General features: G+C 41.6%; 1 protein-coding gene across 2 annotated transcripts in view; it reads left to right on the top strand.

Moving 5' to 3' along the window:
* Window positions 1-26,929, top strand: part of ZCCHC24 (zinc finger CCHC-type containing 24) — a 303,396-nt gene that overhangs the window by 144,617 nt on the left and 131,850 nt on the right. The window lies entirely within an intron of this gene.

Raw genomic sequence — 26,929 nt, 5'->3', positions numbered from 1 at the left:
ATATGCTGGGTGAGACCGAAGGTCAGTTGAGTCCTGCATCCTGTTTCCAGCAGTTGCGAGTCCAGGTCACTAGGAAATACCTGTCAGATTCCAAAAAACAGATAGCATAAATTGTGGATTTTTTCCCAGAAACATGTCAATTCCCTTTTTACACCAAGCATAAGAACATAAGTTTGCTATAATGGGATAGACCAAAAATCCGTCAAGCCTAGTATCCTGTTTCCAGCAGTGGCCAATCCAGGTCACAAGTACCTGACAAGATCTCAAAAGAGTAAAAACAGATTTTATGCTGCTTATCCCAGAAATAAGCAATTTGGATGTCCCCAAGTCCATATTAATAATGACTTATGGGACTTTTCTTTTAGGCTTTAGGAAATTATCCAAACCTTTTTAAACCTGCTAAGCTAACTGCTTTTTTACCACATTCTCTGGCAGTGAATTCCAGAGTTTAATTACATACTTGAGTAAAGAAATATTCCTCCGGTTTGTTTTAAATGTACTACTTTGTAGTTTTATTGCATGCTCCCTATCCTAGTATTTTTGGAAAGAGTAACAAGTGATTCACGTCTACTCTCTACCATACCTCCCCTCAGTGGTCTCTTCTCTAAGTTGAAGAGCCTAGCTGCTTTAGCCTGTCCTCATAGGGAAGTCTCCATCTCCTTTATCATTTTGTCACCCTTCTCTATACCTTTTCTAATTCTGATATATGCTAATTGATGTGACCACATCCTTTGGGAATAAATTCTACTGGTTGACTGTGAATTCTATGAAAAAAACCCCCTTTTTTCCTATTTATTTTAAATTGGCTACCTGTTTGTTGCATGGAGTTTTCTGTAGTCTTAATACTGTTGGAAAGAGTAAGTAACTAGTCTCGATTTACTTCTTCCATCTCCTGTTAAACTGCATGTATGTTTACTGAGATATGGTCAGAAATGTTCCTAGAACATCACCAAATGCAATTTGCACCACACCTTATAGGGGCGGATAAAGCAATGGTTGTAAACTATGGGATGTTCTCATTGCTTCTATGTAAGGTCAACAAGCCTTCCATGATCAGAGGCTAACATGAGTGCATTGCTTGAATTTTGAAACTAAAAGGATATCAGGGCCCACATGTTTGATCCTTTTTAAAAATTTATAGCACAATTATTGTGTAACAAATTATTATATTAAAACATCTTATATAATAAAACTCACCCTCAATGTTCTGAGGACACTGACGTCACTTCCGTCATCAAAACAGGTTCGAAGGGTTTCTGTGGTGAAGCCACCGAATCGCCATCTCGAGGCCCCGCCCTCATGTCAAACGTGATGACGTCGAGGGCGGAGCAATGGCGTCACATACCGAGGGCGGAGCAATGGAGTACGGTGCGTTCAGGAGGTGCGGAGCAATGGCGTCAGAATGACGAAGGGGTCGGTAGGTAGATAGGGAGGGAGGGAGGGAGAAGGGGGGGTGTTGGGGAGGAAATCCTTGCTAGCGCCCATTTCATTTGCTCCAGAAACGGGCCTCTTTTACTAGTGTATACGTAAAGACATGGGATAGATTGTTAGGGTCATATATATTGTAGAGCTTGCAAGAGAAGAAAGTTTGTGAGTTAATATTATATAAAAATATAATATGATAGAGGTCTACAAAATCCTATGTAGGGTAGAACAGGTAAATGTTAATCGATTGTTTACAAGAAGTACAAAGATTAGGGGACACTCCATGATGTCCCATGTTAATAGTTTTAAAACGAACAGAGGAAAATATTTTCACTCAATGAATAGCTAAGCTCTGGAACTCATTGCTAGAAGATGTGGTAACAGCAGTTAGTGTATCTAAATTTAAAAAAAAAGGTTTGGAAAATTTCCAGGAGAAAAAGTCCATAATCTGCTGTTACGATAGACATGGGAAAAGCTACTGCTGTCCCTAGGATTGGTAGTACAGAATCTTGCTACTCTTTGAGATTCTGCCAGGTCCATGTGACCTGAATTGGCCACTGTTGAAAGCTGGGTAGTGGGCTAGATGGACCATCGGTCTAACCTAGTATGGCTATTTTTATGTTCTTAAGTACATTAAGATGGAATAGATTGTTAGGGTCATATGATATATGTTTAGAGCTGAGAGAGAAGAAAGTTTGTGAGTTAATTCTTTGTATATAGAGTGATAAGGTAATTTGCTGGGAGAAATAGTGTTTGAAGAAAAAATGTTTCAAAGGGGTATTGTTTTACTTTGGGAAGGTGCAAGAGTTATTGTACTTGATTTGAATAAGTTATTAACTGCCACTGCATATAACATGGTGCAGCCCTTGCTAAAAAATAATACTAAAGACACATGCCATGGCAGTGCTCCTCACACACATTCCCCCCTATCTGATAACACCTACCAACCCTCCCCACCATGTGATCCACCCAGGCATCCAACTCCCTGATCCAAATCCTCCCCGCCCCCAACCACCCATTTACATGCCACAACCCCCCCCCCCCCCCACCACCACCACCACCACCTTAAATGGATGGAGAATTGGATGCCAAGGATGGAGAGGTACAGACTCATGTGTTAGCTGTCATTGTCAGCCAATAGATAATTGTGTGATTAGATGATCATAAGCATTTTAGTATGCACTAAATAAAACAAACAAAACCATATCCCTAACACTCATCCCTGATGTCTCTGTCAAGTCCACTCATCCCGTTAAGCAGCTAGCGCTGAAATAGTAGTAGTAGTAGTAGTAATTTTGCTTTACCGGCTATTTTAATGTGCTTTAGCGTGGATGCGCTGTCATTTCTAATGGATGGTGAAACTCATGCTAGCTGCTTACCGCACTTTAGAAAACATGCTCCTTAGTATTTGAAGAAAAGGGTTTGCACAAGGGTATTGTTTTGCTGTAAGAAGAGAGTTGTTCTCCATAAGGCAGTGATCTGTGCTGTTTGATTTTTACCACCAACATAGGCATGTTCTAAATGATTAGCTCAGTAAAAAGACCAAGAGACAAATTTTCACAATTCAATTAGGGGCTCTTTTTCCAAACTATGGTAAAACGTGGCCTTAGCGCGTCCTTACATGGGTCATTCCTGTGTTCTAAGGCCATTTTTAATGCTGGGATAATAGGGCCGATTTTTCAATTTTCCCATTAACATCTAAGGCAGGGGCGTTGCCAGGCTTTGGTGGAAGGGGGGTCCAGAGCCCGAGTTGAGGGGGCACATTTTAGCCCCCCCCCGGCGCCACCAATCCCCCCGCCATTGCCGACCCCCTGCCGCCACCACCACCAACAACAACAACTTTGACACCCCCTGCCGACAACCCTCTCCACCCCCCCCCCCATGCCGACAACCCTCCCCCGCCGTCGCGGTCTGCTACCTTTGCTGGCGGGGAACACCAACCCCCGCCAGCCGAGGTCCTCAGACATCAGACTCAGAAACAGAACGAAGGAAGAAGAGGACCTCAGCTGGCGGCGGGAGGGGGGGTCCAGGGCCAAATCTACGGGGGCCCAGGACTCCGTGGCCCCACATAGCTACGCCACTGGTCTACGGGTTAATTTGCCCATTAGCATATGGCCATTATCATGTGAACACCTACTGCCACCCTTTAAGTAGGCGGTAAGGGCTCATGCCCTAACCACATTCTAATCAGTTAACGCAGAGTAATCCAGCTGCGCTAACTGATTAGCACAGAACATGCCCACTCTCCATTTTGTTTTTTAGCGTGTAGATAGCACGCATTACTGTTAAAATAGGTCTCAATTTGTTTTCAGATTTTTTTTTTTGGTACATTGGTAAAATATGATTAATGTTGTAAAATTTTTAATGCATGCAAGTTAATGTAACATGCCTTGATTCTTAGGTTTTATGTAAAGTTGATATAGTGCATGTTCTTTACGAACATCAATTTTCCAAACCAAAAACACAGACCAAATGCACACCCCTATCAGAGTTTTTTTTTTAAATCATGAATGGGGTGGGGCATGTATGTAGGGGACACTCCTTGAAACCTCAAGGTAGCACTTTTAAAACAATTTTGATAAAGCTGTGGATTCATTGCTTGAGGAAGAGGTCAAGGCAGTTAGCTAACTGAGTTTTATGAAAGTAGACTTCAGAAAGCCACTGCTTATATCCTCTGGAATAAGCAATAAAAAGAGTTCTGCTCTTTGACCTTCTGCAGGACCTCTTCTGACCTGGAGTAGCCACTGTCAGATGTAGGCTACTGGGCTTAATGGATCTTTGATCTACCTCCATTATGGCACATCTTTTATTCCTATAAGTGTTAAGTTAGGTAGACATTTCCATGATCACACCAGTGGCGTAGCTACAGGTGGGCCTGGATGGGCTGTGGCCCACTCAATCTGTACTCTGGCCCACCCAAAACTGTGGCATTCTTACTGTGGCTGGTGGGAATCCCCAAACCCCACCAGCTAAAGAATTCATTCTCCTCAGGCAGCCAGTGCTCTTCCAAATGGGAGCTGGCACCACACACCGGCCCCTCTGCACATGCTCAGTTTTCACCAGGCGGAAGCACTGAGCAAGTATGGACTACTGTCAGTGGCGTCAGCTCAAGTAAAGTGCTGCCATCTACTGTTTGGAAGAGCACTGGCTTCCCGAGGAGGAGGAAATCTTCAGCTGGTGCAATTTGGGGATCCCCACCAGCTCAGGTATTTAATATTTTGCATTTGAGGGTAGGGGGAGAGGCAGAATGTGCAGAGTGGGGGGGGGGGGGGGGGGCTGAACTCTATGCCCATCCATTCTGACTGTCTGGCTATGCCCCTGGATCACACAAATAGCACCCAGTATAAAATAATTAGAGAGAGGATTCCAGAGTGATTGTGCAGTTGTCTAAACTATGAATTCTTTAGATTATAGGAAAATAGAAAATGAGTATAGTAATGGGTAATGAAGAAATTACTATAGCACTGTAAATATAAATCTACTGTATATGGTATATTTTATAGAATCTGGTACTAACGACTAGATAATTTTAAAAATTGAACTCCAAAAGACTAATTTATTGGTATGACATGATGCAGCCCTTCAGTGTACTGGAAGCAGAAAAAAAGCTGATTTCTCATGGGCTTTCCAGCAAAAGGTTTGCTTCTGAGGGATGACATAAAACAATGTTTTTTGGACAGGAGGCTGGCAAACTTTATTTCCTGATTGGAAGCAAAAGGTTGCTGTCCCAATCTCTCCGCTGTCAAAACTCTGGTTACTCCTTCCTGGAGACCAGTGCTCCTGAGCAGGAAGCAACCAAGCTTGCAGGCAGCGATGGAGTTTTCCGCACTCACTTGGCCAGCAAGTTTCGAAACCCAATCTTAGATCCTAGCCACTTCTCTGAAGCAATGAAGGAAAATGAGCCAAATTCAGATTGGGGTTTCTCTCCTAATAGAGCTCTCGGTCTGGGTGAAACTGGTCAGGACAAAGTATAATCTGTTTGATGCAAGTGCCCCTGAAATCTGTTACATGTACTTTTGATTGGGGATAAATAATGTAGCATGACCCACCTGAGCACTGACAATAGGGAGCTCTAGGATGAAAACAGGAAACACCTGAGAGACGACAGACAATGCAGATTGGACTGAAGCTTTATTTTGTATGAATGGCTGTGATTATTGGCTAATAGTAAATGGGTCCTTTAGGCACAGCCCTGGACTTCTTTATTTGCTATGTTGCTGTTTCAATCCTCTCTCCATTTCTTTGCATCCAGGAGCATCATGAATTCTTTTGTATGTGTTTGTGTGTAAAGATAAGAGGGGCCTAGTATCCTAAAGCTGTACAGATATTAAACATTCAGATGTGGAAAAATGGGTAACTCTGAGTCTGAGAACATTGTAATAAAAAGAAAATGTTACATAAAATATAAAGTTACATGTTGACGCCGCCGCAAAATGGTGCGCTGGGTGGAGCTACAGACCATGTAAGGGAATCGTTCCCTTACATGGTCTGTAGCCCCGCCCAGCGCATCCCAGGATGCAATGGGTGGGGCTGGGCGCCACCATTTTGTGGCATCGTCAACACAAGGAAGAGGAGGGAGACAGGCTGCGTCCCTCCTCCAACTAAAGGTAGGGGGGCCGGGAGGGGGTTGTCCGTTACCCTGGACCACCAGGGATTGGTCGGACAACGCTGGGGGGGGGGGGGGGGGGGGGCTGGAGGTCCGCCGGACCTTCAGCCCCCCCTGTCGCTCGCTGGGTGGGAGGGTAGGAGAGGGTTTGGCCACTAGAACACTGCAGGACCATTTTTGGGGGGTTTGGGGGGGGGCTGGAGACCCACCGGATCTCCAGCCCTCCCTGAACCTGGGGGGGTGGGATCATCGGGGGGAGACCGGAGGTCCGTCAGACCTCCAGCCCCCTGTTGGCAGGTGGCAGGTTTGCTTTGGGGGGGAACGGGGGCCTGCCAGCATGCAACTGCATGCTGGACAGGGCTGACCATTCCTCCCCAATGATCGGCAAACCCTAACGCCAGCTTGGAGCTGACATAGGGTTTGCCACGGCCAGCGACCCAAATTTTGGCGCGTTGGCCGCTGATCATTGGGAAGGAATACCTAATGCCCTGTTTAGCATGCATTTGCATGCTATTTATTTTATTTTTGTTACATTTGTACCCCGTGCTTTCCCACTCATGGCAGGCTCAATGCGGCGGGCAATGGAGGGTTAAGTGACTTGCCCAGAGTCACAAGGAGCTGCCTGTGCCAGGAATCAAACTCATTTCCTCAGTTCCCCAGGACCAAAGTCCACCACCCTAACCACTAGGCCACTCCTCCACTGTGCAAAGAGCCCTCGAGCGCGTTGTTTCATGCGCTCGAGGGCTCTAATCATGGATTGGTAGCAAATGCCAGCGCTAGTATGGCGCTAACAGCCACTAGAGCCGGCGTTTGCTTTTGATCATCTGGGCCCTAGTACAGTCTTTGGTTTTGTCCAGATTAGATTATTGTAAATGCCATTTACATAAGCTGTTCTAAATCATTAATTGGTCATCTACAACTGGTGCAGAACGCAACTGCCACATTGATATATTTTGCTCAATGTTCAGATTCTGTTTTTCCACGGCTTAAGAAATTACACTGGTTGCCTATTAATGCTAGAATACAATTTAAATTGTGCACCCTAGCATTTTGGATCTTAGATTGTTAAGCCCCATTATATTTAGTGGATTGGGTATCCCTTCTTTCTACCAGAAATTGTGGTAAGACTCGTAACCAGTTGTTACTTTGTTTTTTCACATTTAAACAAGAGTCTTAGAATTTTTAATCCCTGTATGTATTATCAGGTTGCACGTGTTTGGAATTCATTGCCTTTACCAATTCGTCGTATATCTAATATTCTTAAATTTCATAAGACTCTCTAAACTTAGGGCCCTGTTTCCTAAGCCGTGCTGTAAGTGCACAAACTTTTTAGCGTGTGCTAAAAATGAGCTTGCGTTAATGCTAGAGATACCCATAGGAATATAGTGGGTGTCTCTATCGTTAGTGCGCACTAATTTTTAGCAGCTTAGTATACAGGGCCCTTACTTTTTTGTAAAACATTTTCAATTAGAATATTAACTATGTAATTATACATTAATGTTAAGCTCCAGGGTATTGATCCTTTTCACTTGTCATGTGATCTGCATAGAAATAACAATGGTAATTGTGGAATACAAGATTTGTATATGTATTTTGGAATACAAGATTAATATATGCTTCCAGTTTCTCCTATATAAGCACGCAAATATGGAATGAATTACCAAAATCCATAAAAACAACACATGACATAAATAATTTCCGAAAATTACTGAAAACCAACCTATTCAAAAAAGCATATCACAAAGATCCATCCTAAACACCAGTAAGAAATTTCCACCGGAACTACACAAAACGTAACCTTTAACTTTCTGATTGTTCAAACTAACCTATTCACGATTGAAGAATATTATTTCTGTTTGTTCAAACTGATTTATCACGATTGACGCTTATTTCTGATTGTTCAAACTGATTTATCATGATTGAAGTTTAATCTTATACCTTTTTACTTCTCAGCACGAAAATTAACTTTCTTTACCTGAATATCTAATCCACTCTGTCACCTCCATCTTAACTATGTATTTTATCTTTTCCGGAATTGGTGATCACCATTACGGAACAATGTAAGCTACATTGAGCCTGCAAATAGGTGGAAAAATGTGGGATATAAATTCTACAAATAAATAAATAACATAACGTAACTGTTAGAGTGTGTGCAGTTTTCAAAGTTTGTTCTCTAATTTATCTAATTTTACATGGATTAGCTCCAATTTATATGTATCAACTTCTAGATTTACCATGTTGGAATTGTGACCCTTATATGGTTCTACACTAACCACATTCAAAGAACGTTAAATATAAAAGAGTGTTTTCATAGCAAGCTGCTTACTGGTAGGACTCTCTACTGGTGGTTATAAGATCTTCACTGAATTATAAACAATTCAGAAAAATGCTTAAGACTTACCTTTTTGGAAAGTTTGTTAATGTCTGTTAAAATTCTATATTTACTTAATAATGTATCTTTCTAGGAATGCCTAGTAACTTGCTTGGAAACTCTCTTAGGGGTGACTGTGGGATAAAAGCCAATTGTTTTGTATTGTATAAATATAGAATATAAAGTAAACTATGCATAAATCAATGGAAATGAGTCAGAAGTAACAAAGTTAATGAGTTTAAATGGAAACCAGAGACAGTCCCAAGATGGTGGCTGAATAGCAGTGTGTGTGTGTGGTGCTTCTGTTCTGATCTGCAATGGAGAAAATGAGATACCTTTTTGTGGGAGCTTTGGCCCAAGTTTCTACCCCACAGATCATGTGGCTGGCGCAGGTGAATATTTCCCTCTATGTGGTGGTGGCATCCATGCCTCAGGAGGTTAATAGGTCCACAACTGCTGAGCATGATGAAGGTGTCACTTTTAGCAACAAGGACTTATCTTCACCAGGTATGGACTGCCAAACACTCCTTTCAAAGCTCACTCCTCATCTGACTTTGTATGAGCAAGAGACAGAACCAGTCAATTCTGGAGTGCTGGATGGAGGAGCATCTTGGCTCAATGGTGGGAATATCAATATTAGCAGTCAGCGAAGGGAGTTCCTTCCCAGATTAAATCATTCTTCCAAGGGAAGATTCTGCCATGGGTATCCTTATTGCCTCGCCTAGAGCAATGATCAGTGAGATACAGCTTCCTTCTCAGTGTTGGCTGAAACCTGGTACTGTAACTTTTGATGCCTCATGGAGGAGCACTGTAGTAGAGCTAGAAATGTCTCCAGTTCAGAAAATGATAGCTTCCTCACCCCTATATTCCCATTGGAGGCACAAGTTGAGAGAGACAGGAAGCAGGTAGAAGACCTTAAGGTTAGCCTGGAGTCTTTTGTCTACAAGAAACGTGATGCTGTTTTTATAAAATGGCTTGGTATTATACATAGGTGGATGGAGAACTTTGAGAACTATTCTAAAAGACCGAATCTGCAGTTTACCTACCTCCCCAAATTTATGTTGATATCACTATTGAATCTGTTGAAGAGGTACTGTATTATATGGAAGTATTGAAAATACTGGCAAATTCTTCCCATTACTAAAGTTGTTTTTTTTTTTTACATACCTTCTGGAAACCAAAGCCATGGTGATGAGTGGGGCTCTGGCATTGGGGAAATAAGTTTGGACATTTAAGCTTTACTTAAAGACTCCAACCTTGAGGTCTGTGGAAGATGAATGTTGCTTGTGACTTATGCACTCGAGCATGATAAGAAATGGACATTGGAATTATTCTTTAAATTTAGAAATGAAGTTTTTCTTGAGGTCTTGTATTTTTGTATTTCTAGATAATCTCAGGAAAAATGTAAATCTTTTCTTAGGATACGGCATGTTGTGAATAATGATAATGTTGAATGTATCTTTTAGGACTCCATCCAAATGAAGAATTTTCTTGATAATAGTTTCCTCAGGGGTTTCTGGGGGAGGTGTGGAGTAAACAATAGTGGAATCCCCTTCAAGACCCTACTCTGTCTTTTTTGTGGTTGTGTTATTTTTTGAACAAAATGTTTACCCTAGTTACTTTGGGGCAGCCCCTCTCCCCAATTTTGGGGTCCATTTTTCAGTCCATTATAGGATTATTTCTTTGAAGTTTCTGTGTATTTATTTCTTTCCTAAACAGTCTGTATATATTCTGGCTCAAGAAGTTATGTCTTAATATGTATGTTTAAGATTTATAAACAGAAATCAGTGTAATACAAACTAACCCCAAAGCAGAGCTAGGGCAAATAACAAGGATGAAAAACCCACAAAGCAACTAAAAAGAAGTTGAGTCAGCATCTGAGGCACAAAGGCCATTAAGGATGATGTCTCCAGGCTGTCTTTGGCTAGAATCCAAGAGCAGCTGTTGCAACCAGTGTCCAGCTGGGATTAATTTCCAGCATTACTATTAATCAAGGAACAAGGCATGCTGGGACATAGAGTCCTTAAGGCCTGCTGCTTATGTCACTACAGAATATCTTTATTCAAGCCATATCCTCTTTTAGATTTTCGATGGATTCATGGGAAAACATAACGTTCAGTGGTTGTGTAATGCATGGCTTCACTTTTGGGAGTAAGCTAATCCCATCATTTTTGAAATATACACCAAAGGAATATCTTGTTCTTTCGGTTAGGAACAGTTAAAACATTTTCTCAGACTTTCTTTATTACTGACTCATTTTTGTCTAGCTTCCTGTTGTGTCCTTTGTTTTCCTCTGCTATTTCTAATTTCTGTCTCCCTCTTTTATCACTCTTCCTTTATTTTTCTAGTTCTTTGGTTCACACTGTGCTTATTTTTATTTCATGTTCTTCCATTTGCTGCCACATATCTTCTCCTTTTCTCTTACATTCTACCCCCAAATTCTTATGTGTTCTGTTATTCTGCTGACTTGCTGCATCCATTGAACACCCACACTGAACACAATCACTGTCATTCAGTGACATTTCTTATTTTCCCCACCCCAATATTCACAGTGTGGAGCAAGATTGTTGCCTCCTTATTGCATTCTAAGCTTGATTCTGATCACTATCAGCTGAATCATTGAACTCCTCAGGCAGACAGCACCTTCAAACCTAGCGCTCTCTCACTACTCACTTGTGCCATTGAGGGCATCTCTTCAGATGCCTGAGCTGCTTGTCACTGGAAAGAGTGATGTGTCTCTGAGTGATGCAGGCTTAAGAACTTTATTGCAAACTATTCCTGAAAACCATCTGGCAGCAGCCATGAGAGGGTCTGATGGATCCATCTTAATCTCCTTTGAACTGGACAAGGTTGTTTCCATGCTAATATATTTCAGATGGAGCTGTCTTCAATCTCCACCCGTCAGTGTGATGACCTGTCACAGATTACAGATCTATAGAGTGTTCTATTTTCCATTGACCTGGCAATCTGCCTGCTTTCAGTGACCCACTCCGGTCTTGGTATTTGTCTGTTCTTTATGAAATATGATTTATATGGTTTCACCAAGTGAATATATATAGTCATCCAGCTGCCCTACAACATCTTATGATCACTTTTCCCTTTAAGCTGAGCAGATATCCTCCCAACTACATTGCTGCCAGTGGGGGGCAGTGCTTCAGTATTGTGTTTGCAATTACCAGGGACAGACAGGTTCCCTGAAATTCTACAGAGCTTGTCTGTCCTTCACTATTGAAAATGTGATAGTGAAAGAGCACCCCCTTCCTCCCCCCCCCCCCCCCCCCACTGGCAGGCCTGTAGGTGGAGGACTCCTGCTCAGAGAGAACATTGCTTATAATTCTCAGTCATTATAAATGTTTAGAGTACATCTTGTGATGAAAAAAACAGTATGGGCTGTTAATCCTGATCAGGTAATCTAATACTCCAAACAACTGAAAAACAGCCAAACACAATCCAAAGGGTTGTGTGAAATGGATATAAAGAAATGAGTGAAGTGGGAAATACCCTCAGAAACCAAGGCTCCCGCCAAGGTCTAGTCAACAAGGCACTGTTATCTATAGAAGACTTTGTGCCCGTGATCAAGTTTCTTTCATGGGGTAAATATTCCGTACTTCACTCGTTCAATATACAAAATTGCCCATAATAGAGCACAGAGTTTAAGAATAACTGAGTAACAGAAACCATATATTGAACGAGTGAAGTTGGGAATATTTACCCCATGAAAGAAACTTGATCACGGGCACAAAGTCTTCTATAGATAACAGTGCCTTGTTGACTAGACCTTGGCGGGAGCCTTGGTTTCTGAGGGTATTTCCCACTTCACTCATTTCTTTATAGCCATTTCACACAACCCTTTGGATTGTGTTTGGCTGTTTTTCAGTTGTTTGGGATGTTTAGAGTACCCCAACTGATTTTACCCCCTAATTCTGTCAGTGCACAAAATTGCACATGTAGATTTTAGCATATTGGCAGCTATGCGCATAAATGAATTGTTAAATTTAGGTGCTAATCGGTTTCTAACAACCAACTATGGGTCAGGAGGAGTAGCCTAATGGATAGTGCAATGGCCTTTGATCCTAGCAACCAGGATTCAATTCCCACTGCAGCTCCTTGTGACCTTGGGCAAGTCACTTAACCCTCCATTGACCCAGGTACAAAAACTTAGATTGTGAGCCCTCTAGGGACAGAGAAAGTACCTGCATATAATGCATACAGCAGTGCATACGTCTAGTAGTGCTATAGAAATGATTAGTAGTAGTAGTTAATTGGTGCTAATTGAGATTAATTTGCAGTAACACATGTAACTGCACGTAGGTGCTATTGTATAATGTTAGCACCTAAATTCACTAGCACATAACTTTGAGAATAGATGAGGCAGGGGTCTGACAAGCACTTACACGCTAAGAGCTAGATTCTATATATGGCACTGAAAAAAGCGCTATTCTGTAAGCCACACTTAAAGTTAGCCGTGTTTTATAGAATAGCGCTTATGCCTGAGGGTCATGCCTAAATTTAGGTGTGGCCATTTGCACCAACTAAAACGTGAAGCAAATGTATGTGACTAAATTAGACACGCAACCCAGGGGCGTAGCCAGACAGCAGATTTTGGGTGGGCCTAGGCAAGAGGTGGGTGGGCACCAAGTGTCCTCCCCCACCCCACACACCAAAAAAATATCTCAGCTGGCGGGAAAATGCTTCTCCCCACCTTGGCAGTCTGCAGCAGGCATGCACTGAAAACTGAGCATGTGCAGGTACCAGTATCGTGGAGACCAGCATTTTTGTTACCATCAGGGGGAAGTCTTCAGCTGGTGGAGCTTGGGATCCCCAACAGCTATTGCTAAACATGTGCTACTGTTGGGTGGGCCTCGGCCCACCTGTGGCTACGCCACTGACGCAACCATGTTATAGACTTCACATAGTAATAATTGCTTTGCATGCATTTGCATATTTTGCATGTCATTGCTACCGCCACACCTAACTAGCACACACACACACATTCATTCCTGCATGTATTTTAGAAAAAGCTCTGCGGCAGAGATATTTTCCAAAGCTCTACTGGAATTTTACACATGGTTGCTCCATAGTGGCCCCTGGTTGCTTCAGGTCTATCTTAGACAACTCTTTTTTTATAATGTTTCTAATTGCCTCAGCTATTTTTAAAAAAATGTAACCGTTATGTTTTTCCTGTAACAGGTACGGTGTTCAGATTGTTTTAATAGTATTATACTCAGTGTGGCCGCTGTGGCTTTTCATTGACAACTGACATTTAAAGGTTTGTGTATGTCTTTCTCATATTTATTTGATTGATTTATTAGGATTTATTTAGCGCTTTTTTGAAGGAGTTCACTCAAGGCGGTGTACAGCAAGTATAAGTCAAACATAAGCAATAGACAATTAGAGCAGTAAAAATATTCAAACAACAATACAAAGTATGGCATAGTATGCTACATTACAATGTCAACACAGTACATAATAAAACATTTTCATAGACAGCCTAGAGTATAAGCAAAGATGGAACATATAGGTAAGATAGAGTGACAGGAGTAAGAAAATAAAGAACAAATTTAAAGAAAGTTGCAAATGAGTTCAAAAAGGTGCTTGAACATTATCTTAGCTAGGGTAGGAGTGGATAAACATGTCCCACTATAGTATGTACAGCCAGTGTCATTTATTTCTTCCATTAAAGGCCTGGTTGAAGAGCCAAGCTTTCACCTGTTCCCGAAATATAGATAGTTTTGTGTTAAGCGAAGCCTTTCAGGGAGTGCATTCTACTATTACTACTTCTTAACATTTCAAGAGTGCTACTAGGGTTACGCAGCGCTGTACAGTTTAACAAAGAAGGACAGTCCCTGCTTGAAGGAGCATACAATCTAAAGGACAAAATGTCAAGTTGGGGCAGTCAAGATTTCCTGAATAGAGGTAAAGTGGTTAGGTGCCGAAGGCGACATTGAAGAGGTGGGCTTTGAGCAAGGATTTGAAGATGGGCAGGGAGGGGACCTGGCATATGAGCTCAGGGAGTTTATTCCAAGCATGGGGTGAGGCGAGGCAGAAAGGGCGGAGCCTGGAGTTGGCGGTGGTGGAGAAGGGTACTGAGAGGAGGGATTTGTCTTGAGAAGCAGAGGTTATGGGTAGGAACATAAGGGGAGATGAGGGTAGAGAGGTAAGGAGGGGCTGCAGATCGAGTGCATTTGTAGGTTAGTATGAGAAGCTTGAACTGTATGCGGTACATTCCAGAGTCAAATGGGTAAAATACTATTCCCCGAAAGAAGAGCACTTGATTTTCACAATTCATTACAGTAGAGTTTTTCCCCCTTCCTCCCTTTTTTTTTTTTGTTACATTTGTACCCCGCGCTTTCCCACTCATGGCAGGCTCAATGCGGCTTACATGGGCAATGGAGGGTTAAGTGACTTGCCCAGAGTCACAAGGAGCTGCCTGTGCCTGAAGTGGGAATCGAATTCAGTTTTTCCTTCCCCCCTCCCCCCACTCCTTCCCCTCCGTTCTTTTCCTCTGTTTGGTCTAGGTTTCTCTGCACTTGTCTGTGGTTGGACTCAGTTGTATTTTGACAAGAGCTTATTGCATGTTGTTTTGAAACACTGAGATTTTAGTATTCCTTTTTTCTCTTGTGTGATGATGTAAACTTTAATAGATGAAGAGATGTTCCCTTCTTTAATACTTTCAGACAGATAGATATTTCGTAGACAGCCTCAATATTTGATCAATAAGGGTCTTCTCTGATCTTTCATCTGTATTCTCTTTGTGAGAATAGCAGGTATGTTTTTATGCCCTATATATCTACATTTTTATTGCACACCATTATTTTGTTTTATTACGTGTCACGGTTTCATTTTATTTGATATATGTTTTTAATTTGTTTGCATATTGTTTTTTATTTGGTCAATTATTGATCATTCATGATGCGACATTTACATTTATATGTAGGCATACATATCTTTTTATTATTGTAGTCATATTGACCATTTTCATATGTATAACTTGTATACTGTTACGTGTTGTGTACAATTTGGGTTGTTGTTGAGTTTTTCAATTATTGTATAATTGTTTATTATACTACTACATTGTTGTATTTTTCTGTATTTGTATGCTATTTCCAGACTCCTGATGCAGGCCATCTCGCTGAAACATGGCCGTGTCAAGTTGAGAAATTGTCATTGTGAAATTGTCATTAAAGGTCTTTATCCCTAGAAATGGCCAAAACTTTTTCCACAAGAAAAAATAGCAACTTTCAACTCAAAAGTGGACAAAAAAAGATTCTCAATCACCAAATTAAAAATTCAGAATTTAGCAGGAGGAAAAAGACCTCAGAAATCACAAAGAGTTCCAATCCACCTTATAAATCACAAACTGGGTTGACAATCTTTTAGCGAAAAAATCAATCATTGGTCAAAATCCTCCTTCCTGCCTATAGTCAAAACTTTATTCATTACAATGCACTTCTTCATGAAGATTTAGAGCAAGAATTAAAGTTGGCTTTCATGTTGATTTGAAAATTTCAAAAAGATTAAAATTATCAACACACGTTTATTTTTGGCAAACCTGCATTGGGCGAAGACAAATGTGTGTTTTTTGACAGGTGGTCCATTGCATATCTGTTTTATGAGGCACATGCACTGTTTTCAAATGTTTGCATGTTTTTAACGTAAATCTCCACTTTGGATATCTTTCTGTCATGCGAACGGTAATTCTGTAACCCAGGTGCCCACATTTACATGCATTGTCATGCATATAAGTGTTAAGAATGAATGCATATAGATGTGCGTGTGTGCAAATGAACACACTAATACAAAAATGCTGCCTAAGCGCTATTCTGCAAATACCCAGTTAACTTCCATAGCGTGAATTTGCAAGGGGAGGGCATACACAGGGGTGGAGCATGGGCAGGATTCCCACTTATACATGCAACTTACAAAATACTGTAAGTTACGCAGGTATCTGCCACATTTAGACAGGCATAAATATGGGCTCCTACATGTTAGGCATGTCGATACTGGGTTATACTAGTATTCTATAATGGAACCTAGGCACCTACCCCCTGAAATTCAAAACCATTTAACTGTCCAGGATTGACATCAGGCTGGTTAAATGGTACTTAGCCAGCTAATATTCAATGTGAGATAGTCGGCTATCTCAGCTGAATATTAACACTTACCCTCGGGTTCTATATAGTGAGCCTAGAAATCTGCGCCAAAATCTAGGCATTTTCTATAACAACACATGTAACTTAATTGACTTAACAATCTAATCAGCATTGATAACAGCACTTAACAAGCAATAATGAGCACTAATTGGCGATAATTAGAATTGACCCGCACAACTCACTGAGCGTATTCTGTAACAAACTGCGCCTTAATTCTAAGGTGTGCAGTTCAAAGGAGGCATGGCTGTGAGCAGGGAAATGGGCGTTTCATGGGCATTCCAAATTTAACGTGTGTAGTTTTAGAATATGGCCTGGTGCGTGTAAATCTGCATGCAGGGATTTAGGCCATGCTTTCATTGGCCTAAATGAACGCACGTTATTTTAGGCGCTAGGATTTCCACCTAAGCATATTCTATATACCGTGTCTAAATATAGGTGCTGCTTATAAAATGCGCTTAGGCAGAAATTTTTACCATCGGAATTTTTTAGGCACCATATATAGAATCTGGCCCTTAGTGGCTAGCTGGATGACCGGCTATATCACGTAAGAAGGGGAGCAAAGAAAACCACCCCAAAGGGGTGTAGGTACCCTGGTTCCTATGTAAAAGGTTGCAGAAGCAAGAAGTAGGAAAGGTAGACTCTTCTAAAAACCGGAGGAGACGTCTATAAAGAAGCAATTCTTGCAATAAAGAATTGTTTATTTATAGACGTCTCCTCTGGTTTGTAGAAGAGCCTACCTTTCCTACTTCTTGCTTCTGCGGCTATATCACGTGACATATATTCAGTGTCTGGCTGACTATGCTTGGCAAACAAATATGGCCACATCAGTAAGTGGAATAACTTTGGCGGGTTCCAATGTAACTGGCCAGCGCTAAATATCAGCTTGTCTGGTTAAGTTCAGACTGGATAAAAATAAACCGGATATTCAGTGCCGGTCACCGGAAATGGCACAGCATTGAACATCAGGGCTCAGCACCAACCACAGGAGGCAACCCAGCTACCTCCCGATGTCTGAATATCAAGCCCCTAGATTCCTTTATAGAAGAGTCTTACTGTGCACCCTTGGGGCACCTAAATGGAGGTGCCCAGTTATAGACTTCTCTCCATAGGAGGCAATTCTATAAACTAGGCACTGACATTTATGCACAAGTTACATGCATAAATATTTAATGTATATGTGTGATTGTGCGCACTTATGCATGTATATTTCAGAATGCCACCTAAGCACTATTCTGCAAATACCTGTTTAACTTCCATAACATGTACTTGCAAGGGGGGGGGGGGCGGGCTATTTTCCTTTATAGAATAGGTTTCTACCAGGGGCATAGCCAGGGAGGGCCTGAGTCCAAAGTGGGTGAGCATGAGAACCCCGTCCCCTGCCCAGCATCCTTCCTTCCCCTCCCCCCACGCAGTTGGAGGTCTCTTTCCTCCCCCCCCCCCAACACCCCTCCCCCCCCAGTACCTATGCGGGAGCAGTGGGTATGAGTAACTGGTTACTGCTGGTGAAAAACTGAAGGGGGAGGGGGAGGAGGAGGGGGATTGGGGGAGTGGAGGAAAGTGTGAAACTTGGAGGTCTGTATAAACATGAATAATTTGCCTGGCTACTGTGCAGTTGGCTGGTCATTCCCATCTCTATTCTCACTGTGATGTGTTTTATTGGTATGTTAATAAGTGTTGCCGTGGTCTCACCCCCAGAAATAGCTGTAGTTTTCTTTTAGTTTATCTTTCTGTGGTGACATTAGCTCTGTAATTCTTTACTGTTGGCTTGTTTGGTGAAGAGAATTTTCCAGAACTCCTAGTTCATGTACTTTTTAGTGGAAAAAAAAATCATATTCTTTGTGTTCTTTTCTTAAATTCCTAAGTTTCTGTTTTCCATTACAGTTTTTTTTTTGCCTTAGTAAGGTCTGCAAGAATCACATGAGCTTACAGTTGTTTGCAGCTCAGTTCGGCCTCATTTCTTAAAAATATTACTGCTGCTGAAAAATCCATCAGATGTTTCCTAAGTTTTCCAATGATTTTTGTCACAGTTAGGTAGAGCCACTCTAGTGGTGCAATGGTAGTGCTACACGCATTTTTGGTTCATTTTCAGTTCATTTGGGGGCAGGGGCGTATCTGGAATCCGGCGGTAGGGGGGGCCAGAGCCAGAGAGGGGGGGCACATTTTTGCCTCCCCCCCCCCCGCCGCCGCCGCCGCCGCCGCCGCCTCTCTCCACCCCCTCCCCGCCGTCAACCCTCCCCCGCTGCTTACTTTTGCTGGCGGGGTCCGACCCGCAATCTCCATATTTCGGCTTCCTCCGTCGCCATGTGCTTCCAGGAAGAAACGCTGCAGCGCTGATTCGTTGAATCTAGTTCGGCGTCTGACGTCCCACGTCAGACGCCGAACTAGATTCAACGAATCAGCACTGCAGCGTTACTTCCTGGAAGCACATGGCGACGGAGGAAGCCGAAATATGGAGATTGCGGGTCGGACCCCGCCAGCAAAAGTAAGCAGCGGGGGAGGGTTGACGGCGGGGAGGGGGGCCAGGGCGAAATCTGCGGGGGCCCAGGCCCCTGTGGCCCCACGCAGATACGCCCCTGTTTGGGGGTCCTTTTACTAAGCTGTGGTAAGCACTAGCATGTGCTTACCGCAGGTTATAAAGGAACTCCTGCGGGACGCACTGAAGCATCACGTGGTAGTTTTGGAAATGATGTGTGCATCCCACACATTAAAAAATAGATTTTATTTTTTAGAATGGGGACATATTTGGAGGCGGAGAATAACTGTGTCTTGTGTGAATCTGTTAGCGCGTGGGCATTGGCGCATGCTGACCGATTAGTGCGGGCATCTCTACCACCTACAAAATAGGTGGCGGTAATGGCTATGTGCTAATTGGGAAATTAGGGCCTTATTCTATAAAGGTTATGCTCCTAAATTTACAGTCCTAAAATGTATGCTCCAAATTTATGGGCACAATTTATGCTTCAAAATTTATGCTCCTAAATTATGAGCTTAATCTATTTTGGAGCATAAATTTAGAAGCGTAAATTGTGCCCATAAATTTGGACCATATATTTTAGGACTGTAAATTTAGGAGCATAACCTTTATAGAATAAGGCCCTTAGCGCATGACCATTAATGGAAAACAAATTGTGGCCATTTTACAGTTGTGCTAAAAGTGGCCTCAGTGCAGGACACTTTTTAGCACAGCATAGTAAAAGGAGCCCTTTGTCTTCTTCCTCAATTTTCAGATATTTTTATCAATTCATATCACATATTCATTTTAATTTTAAAAAGTTTAATAGGTCAAAACTTTTTAACATACACTTGACTTAACACACATTAATTCATAGGTTAATATGCATTAAATCAATTTAGAGCATACTACGTTTTTAAGGAACACTAACAAACCCAAGGTCCTCTAAAAAACAAAAATGAGCATCTCTACTACCAACTGCTGTGCAGAAGCCTGGTGTCACGTTTTCAAAGCTGGAAACTGGGTTGTGAGCCCTTGGACCACTGCCGAGGAGCGGCAGTGGCAGGCAAAACCACCCCACACCGGAGACTAGGCAGAACAGGACTGGAACTCCGGACTGGAGTTGCAACCGAGGCAAACAGGCAGGGCTAAAGCAGAGCAGGCACACTTAAACTTCACCTGCACTTGGCCACTTTTCACCAAGAGTTGAGCTCCTGGCTTCAGGTGGCCGGCAGGACTTACTGGAAAAGGCAGGACTGGAGACCCCACTAGGTTGAACCAGGACTGAGGGTCAGAGGGTAAAGGAATAAACATGGGCAGCAAGGCAGGACTGGATACCCACTAGGCTGAACCAGGACTGAGGGTCAGGGGGGAAAGGAATAAACAGGGACCGCAGGGCAAGGAAAGGAAGCTAGGCAGAAAACTAGACGAGGACTCTCAGATAGACAAGGGACAGATCTGAAAGCTGCAAGCAGCCACTGAAACAGGGGAAAAAACACAGACAACCTAGCACTAGACACAGACATACAAACAAGAGCAAGACTGGGAAACAAGCAATACAGAAAACAAGCAGAACAAGGCACAAAGCTACACAAAGACTAAGCTAGAATCAGGCAAGAATACAAACTATAAACTGGACTGGGCAAAAGTGCAGCAAGCACCAACGTACCGGGGCCTTAGACGCAAGGCAAAGGCAGAGAGTATCAATTCAAAATGGCTAATAAGCCCAGCAGCACCTGGAGCTCACTGCAACAATCACCAGGCAGCTATGTGTACTGAGCAGGTTCAAACAAAACAAGCAGGTTTGGCAGTCTGGAAGATCCGGACCGGACTGGGCTGAAATCTGTAACGAGTGATAGTCCATAGCAGCCACCGGTTCTGGCCACCAGAGGGCGAGGTGAGCACAGACGTAACACCTGGCTTCAATTCCCAGGCTTGGCCTCTGTTTCCCAACTCAGCCAAGCCCAATCCTGGGAAGAGGGGGTCTCAGGTACAAACTTAGATTGTGAGCCCTCCTGGGACAGAGAAATATCCAGTGTACCTGAATGTAACTCACCTTGAGCTACTACTGAAAAAGGTGTGAGCAAAATCCAAATAAATAAATTAAATAAATAAACCAGAAGGGGTCCCACAACAAAAAAACAGCAGAGTGGACGATGAATGGCTGAAGATTCTTCTGCCATTCATCATCCACTCCACTGTTTTTTTTTTTTGTTTCGAGACTCCATGTGGTGTGGTGTGTGTCTTCCTTGGTTTCTTGTCGTGCTTCTGAAACCAAAAGGGGTGCCATGTTACCCTTTTGAGTGAGTCTGTTAGTCTATGAGCACACACCCCCAGGCATCCAAAGATGCATACGTTAATAAATTGGATAATAAGCGCCAAACCATAAATAATTGGGGGCTAATAACCAATTATTGATGTTAATTGGCATTGATTAAAACTTACGTGTGCATCTGGATGCGCACTAATTTATATTTTTTAAGGCATGGGGCCTAAGTCCCATGGCACATGTCTCAACAGGTCCCATGGGGGCATTCCAAAAATTTATGTTCAGGATTAGAAAATACTAGGGGGTCCTTTTACTAAGATGCATAGGCGCCTACGTGTGACCAATGTGCGTCAATTTGGAATTACCGCCCGACTACCACGTGGCCCGGGCGGGAATTTCATTTTTTTATGTGTGTCCACTAAACATGCCAGAAAATAATTTATATATTTTTTGGCGCACGGCACTACGGGGTGGCAAAATAGATAGACTATTACTGCCTGGTTAAGGCGTGAGACCTTACCGCTAAGTCACTGGTTGGCAGTAAGGTCTCAGACCCAAAATGGATGCACTCCAATTTTCATTTTGCTGCGCATCCATTTTCAGTCAAAATTTTAAAAAGGAATTTTTACAGGTACGATGAAAAATGGATCTGTGCGCATCCAAAACATGCATTTACACTAGCGCAGGCCATTTTCCACACACCCGAGGGCACCAGACACAAAAGTACAAAGGGTCTTCAAGTTTAGGGCATCAACTCAGAAGGTTTATTAATAAGGTCCGATACAGTCCGTGTTTTGACCAAACCACCTAAGTCAGGGGTCTAAACATAAAAAATTAAAATGCAAAATCAACATGCATGCTTCTATATAAAAAATAAGAAAGTAAATACATCTTTAATCTCTCTCTCTCTCTCTCTCTCTCTCTCTCTCTCTCTCTCTCTATATATATATATATAGACCCCTGTTTACAAAGCCACACTGCATTGCCAATACAGCCCATTCAAAGTGAATGGGCTGTGTCGGCATTACCACACTGCCATCCGCTAGCAAGGCTTTGTAAACAGGGGGGATAGACAATAAAGTAAAAATGTAAAATAAAATTAACACGTGGAGGTAAAAATACTAAATACATAAGGGTCCTTTTATAAAGGCACACTTAATAATGGCCTGAGATAGTGTAGGCACGTGTTTTTGATGCACGCAGATCCATTTTTCAGCGAGCCTGTAAAAAAAGTCTTTTTGTTTTTGTCCGAAAATGGATGTGCAGCAAAATAAAAATTGGTGGGCGTCCATTTTGGGTCTGAGACCTTACCGCCATCCATTCACTTAGCGGTAAGGTCTCACACGTTAACCGGGCAGTAATTGTCGATGCACATACATTGCCGATTACCATCCAGTTAGTGCTGCACGTTCGAAAATAAAAAAAGTATTTTCAGATGCACCTATCAGACGTACGTAAAAAATAGAATTACCACCCGGACCATGCGGTTGCTGGGCAGTAGTTCCAAATTGACGTGCATTGTGCATGCATAGGCGCCTGTGCGGCTTAGTAAAAGGACCCCATAAATTACAAATCAAATGATATAAATGTGTAAATTGATTATTTATTTATTTGTTACATTTGTACCCCACATTTTCCCACCTATTTGCAGGCTCAATGTGGCTTACATAGTACCGGAGAGGCTGTTGCCAATTCAGTTGGTGACAGATACAATGATCAGATGAGGTAGGTGTGGATCAGGCATCAGGGGGATCGAAAGAAGTGAAGATTATAAATTGTCCAGAACGGTCATTAGTTGTGCTGTGTTGCTGGGTACTGGTCTTTTATGTTGGATCGTTGGGATATGCTTTTTTTAAGAGGTAAGTTTTGAGTGATTTTCTGAAGTTTAAGTGGTCGTGGATTTTTCTGACAGCATTTGGGAGACCCGTTCCATAGTTGTGCGCTTATGTAGGAGAAGTTGGATGCATAGGTTGCTTTGTATTTTAGCCTCTTGCAGTTTGGCTAATGTAGGTTTAGTTATGATCTTGATGATCTGATTCTGTTTCTGGTTGGTAGCTCTATTAGGTCTATCATATATCCTGGTTGATAAAATAATGAAAACATAAAAAAATTCAAAAATATTGCCTAAGCATGCCTGACTTATGTGTCAGCATTTACACCAGGGTTATTGTGCATAGCGCTGAATTTTTTAAGCATCTAAGTTCTGGCACCGTTTATTGAATCCGCTCCACAATGTAAAAGGGAAGAGGGATTCTGGGGAAAAAAACCTTTACTGATCTCATGAAAGGTGTCACAACCTGCAAAGAATTCATTGTACTAAAAATGGGCCAGTAGTTTAGAACTCTACTCAGCATAATTGAATGTTGCCTCCAGAATAACCACAAAAAATCCAAAGTGAGTGAAAAATGCAAAGCAGACTTTAAAAATCTGCTTTCGATCTTCAAAATATCCAAAGCAGTTCTACTGATTTAAAAAAAAAAAATCTGCTTTGTATTTTTCAATGAGCCAAAGCAAATATTCAAATCAACTCTTTGTCTTCTTGGGATTCTGCTGAGTTGGCAAACCTTCAAAAAATATTTTAGCATTTCTTAAATTTTAAAGAGGTTCTCACATCTCTTCCCCCCCCCCCCCCCCCCCCCCACTCTCCCTTATTCTTTTCAGATTTATTTTCAGAGTTTGGCTGGATTGGGTCCATCAGTACAGATTTCAGCACACACAGCCTCCCTCCTCAGAAGTTATGATGTCATGGTATTATAAACATTGCTCACTGCTCTTGGGCATTAAAATACAAAGTAAATCCAAAGGCACACTTAGGTATTTTCCCAATATAGTTACAGATTGGTCTGATTAATGCTGGAAATATAGCAGTTAGTAACAATCAAGCAGGTCTAACATAGATGTTGAGAAAATGTATAAATCTTTGTGAGGCATCTGTGCACTCCATTTCATCAAAACTAGGAGTGGCAGGGAATCATAGTGATAAATTGCAATCACGTCAGACATTCAGCCATGCAAATTTCCTGAGAGTGAAGCAATGATATCCACAAATGAATTAGCTTGACACAATCAAACAGGCTAACATTAATCAAATTTCCATGTCCTCCTCATGTCTGACTCGATTGCTCAAAATGTGAGCATTTCTCAAAACTGAAAATAGCAGTTTAATATACTCTAATTGTCTATTTGAAAATGCTTGATTTTAAAATAATTAAACCATTGAAAGCTACAGTTGATACTTTCCAGGTTAAGCTACCCTTGATTTTTGATCCTTTGAATTTCAGAAGGAAACAAAACAACCAAAAGGACAAACATACTCCTGAAAACTAATTGGCTATTGAAATCTTGATAAGAAAGAAGCTTTAAAAAGAGCTTGGTATAGACATTTCTGAACATGAATCCTTGACCGATGGCTTATTCAGGATTATGTTTGTAAACATGAAGTATTGACAGATCGTATTTTGAGTACTTCAAAAACAAATGTAATTGGAAAGAGACTTTTGTAACGAGAGCTCTACAACTTTTGAATAACATGTGGTTTTAGGCTTGCTGACTAAACTTCCATTAAGAAGCAACACTGAATTTTGACCTGTATTTTCCAATCTGCCTATCCAAACATTCATCTGTCATTAGTTCTTAATTCTTTATCTTTGTCCCTCTCAAAGGCTTTCAAATAGTAGCCAAGATGCTCTTTGCGTTGCAGTCATAGTAAAAGAGCCAGTTCAAAGTTGAAAGAAGGGTATTTTTTAAATTTAAAGTTCTGTGAAAATTGGGGTGAAACTGGCAAAGTCTAACTGGAGACTAAGGGGCATTACTTATGTGCATCAATGTTTTGCACATACCATGCATTAAATTCAAAATTGAGTGTGTGATAAACGCAAAGCCTATGCACTTTTGGCGACGTTCCCAGCTTGTTCCCATAGAGATAGCACACAGAAAAGTTCTTAACCTTCTCAAGCACAAATTATTTGCTTTGTGCACGGTTTTGCACACATAGTGCATATCACTGCTAGTATCCATAATCTAACAATTAATAATTTGATTGGCACTAATTTGGACATAGGTACATAACTGCACTCAGTCACTGTTCTGTGTTAATATGCAATTTCTATTATGCACAGTTCAAGAAGATTGTGCACATGGGAAGGGTAGGGGCAAGGACATGCCTAGCACTTATCCCCCAAATTCTATAAAAGTCGCTAAAAATTGCACGTGCAAATTTGGACGTGTGCACAATTTGCATGCACAATTTAGTTGAATAACAAACTAATTAGTGCCAATAATTAGAATAACAAGCAATTATTGACAGTAATTAGATTTAATTGGAATATATGCACATACATGTAGACGCAGGAATCTGTGCCTACATTTTATACGTAAGTTCAAAAAGGGGGCATGGAAATGGGAGGTCTTGGCAGGAACGGGGGCATTCGTAAAATTAATTGTATGTAGTTATAGAATAAGGGGGAAACACACCTAATTTAGGTGTGAAGATTTGCACCATGTTTCAGTTGGTGCAAAAGACCACACGTAAAGTTAAGTGCAATTCCCGGGCATAAACACTATTCTATAAAACACGCCTAACTTTAAGCGTGGCTTATAGAATAGCCCTTTTTTCAGTGCCATGTATAGAATTCACCACTATATATAATAATGTCATTTATATGTGCAAAAACGTTGTTTAGGGGTTCTTTTACTAAGCTGCAGTAAGCACTAGTGTGCACGTACTGTAACTTGAAAGGGCTTACCCCAGAATACACTGAGGTGTTCTGTGATAATTTTGTACTCTATGCATGCACACCGCTTGCTAAAAAATTCTATATTATTTTTTTTTTGTGGAGGGGCATGTCTGGGGGTGGGGAGTGGGCATTTCTATGCTAATCAGTTAGCATGTCATCAATACCGATGCACTAATTGATTAGCACATGAGCCCTTATCGCCTACAAAATAGGTAGTGATAACGGCTCAGGCACTAAGCCCCGGATTCTATATAGCATGCTTAGAGATCCATGCCGAAATCCAGGCACATCCTATAACAACGTGCATAACTTAATTGGCTTAACAAGCTAATCAACATTGATTTCAGCACTTAAGCAATAATAAGCACTAATTGACAATAATTAGAATTTACGCACATAATTCATTAAGCATACTCTGTAATGAACTGCAGCTAAATTCTAATGCGTGCAATTCAAAAGGGGCATGGCTATGGGAAGGAAATGAACATTTTATGGGCATTCCAAAATTTATGCACATACTTATAGAATATGGCCCTGTACGTATAAATCTACTCACAGGGATTTACACCACCCTTTCATTGGTGTCAATGGAGGCGCATAGTTTTAGGCACGGGGATATCAACTAAGTGTATTCTATTATACTGCTCCAAAATGTAGGCGCCGCTTACAGAATACTCTTAGGAGAAAATGTTGACCTGTGGATTTTTCAGGCGCCCCAAGAGCCTTGTTCTACAAAGGTTGTGCTCCTAAATTTAAATTTTTCCCATCTTGTGTGTTTGTGGTGTATATTACATTCTTACAGTGGTATATCTCTCTCATTAAGCATATAGTTATCTGTTTCTGGTGCAGAAGTTTCTGTTGCTGTCATTCTAATTCTATTTTAATATTCTTATCTCAAAACATTCATGTAGTATATT

Source organism: Microcaecilia unicolor, chromosome 5 (genome assembly GCF_901765095.1).
Source record: "Microcaecilia unicolor chromosome 5, aMicUni1.1, whole genome shotgun sequence".
NCBI lineage: Eukaryota > Metazoa > Chordata > Amphibia > Gymnophiona > Siphonopidae > Microcaecilia > Microcaecilia unicolor.
The sequence above is the reverse complement of the archived record's forward strand: the minus strand, read 5'-3'. Positions and strand labels throughout refer to the sequence as shown.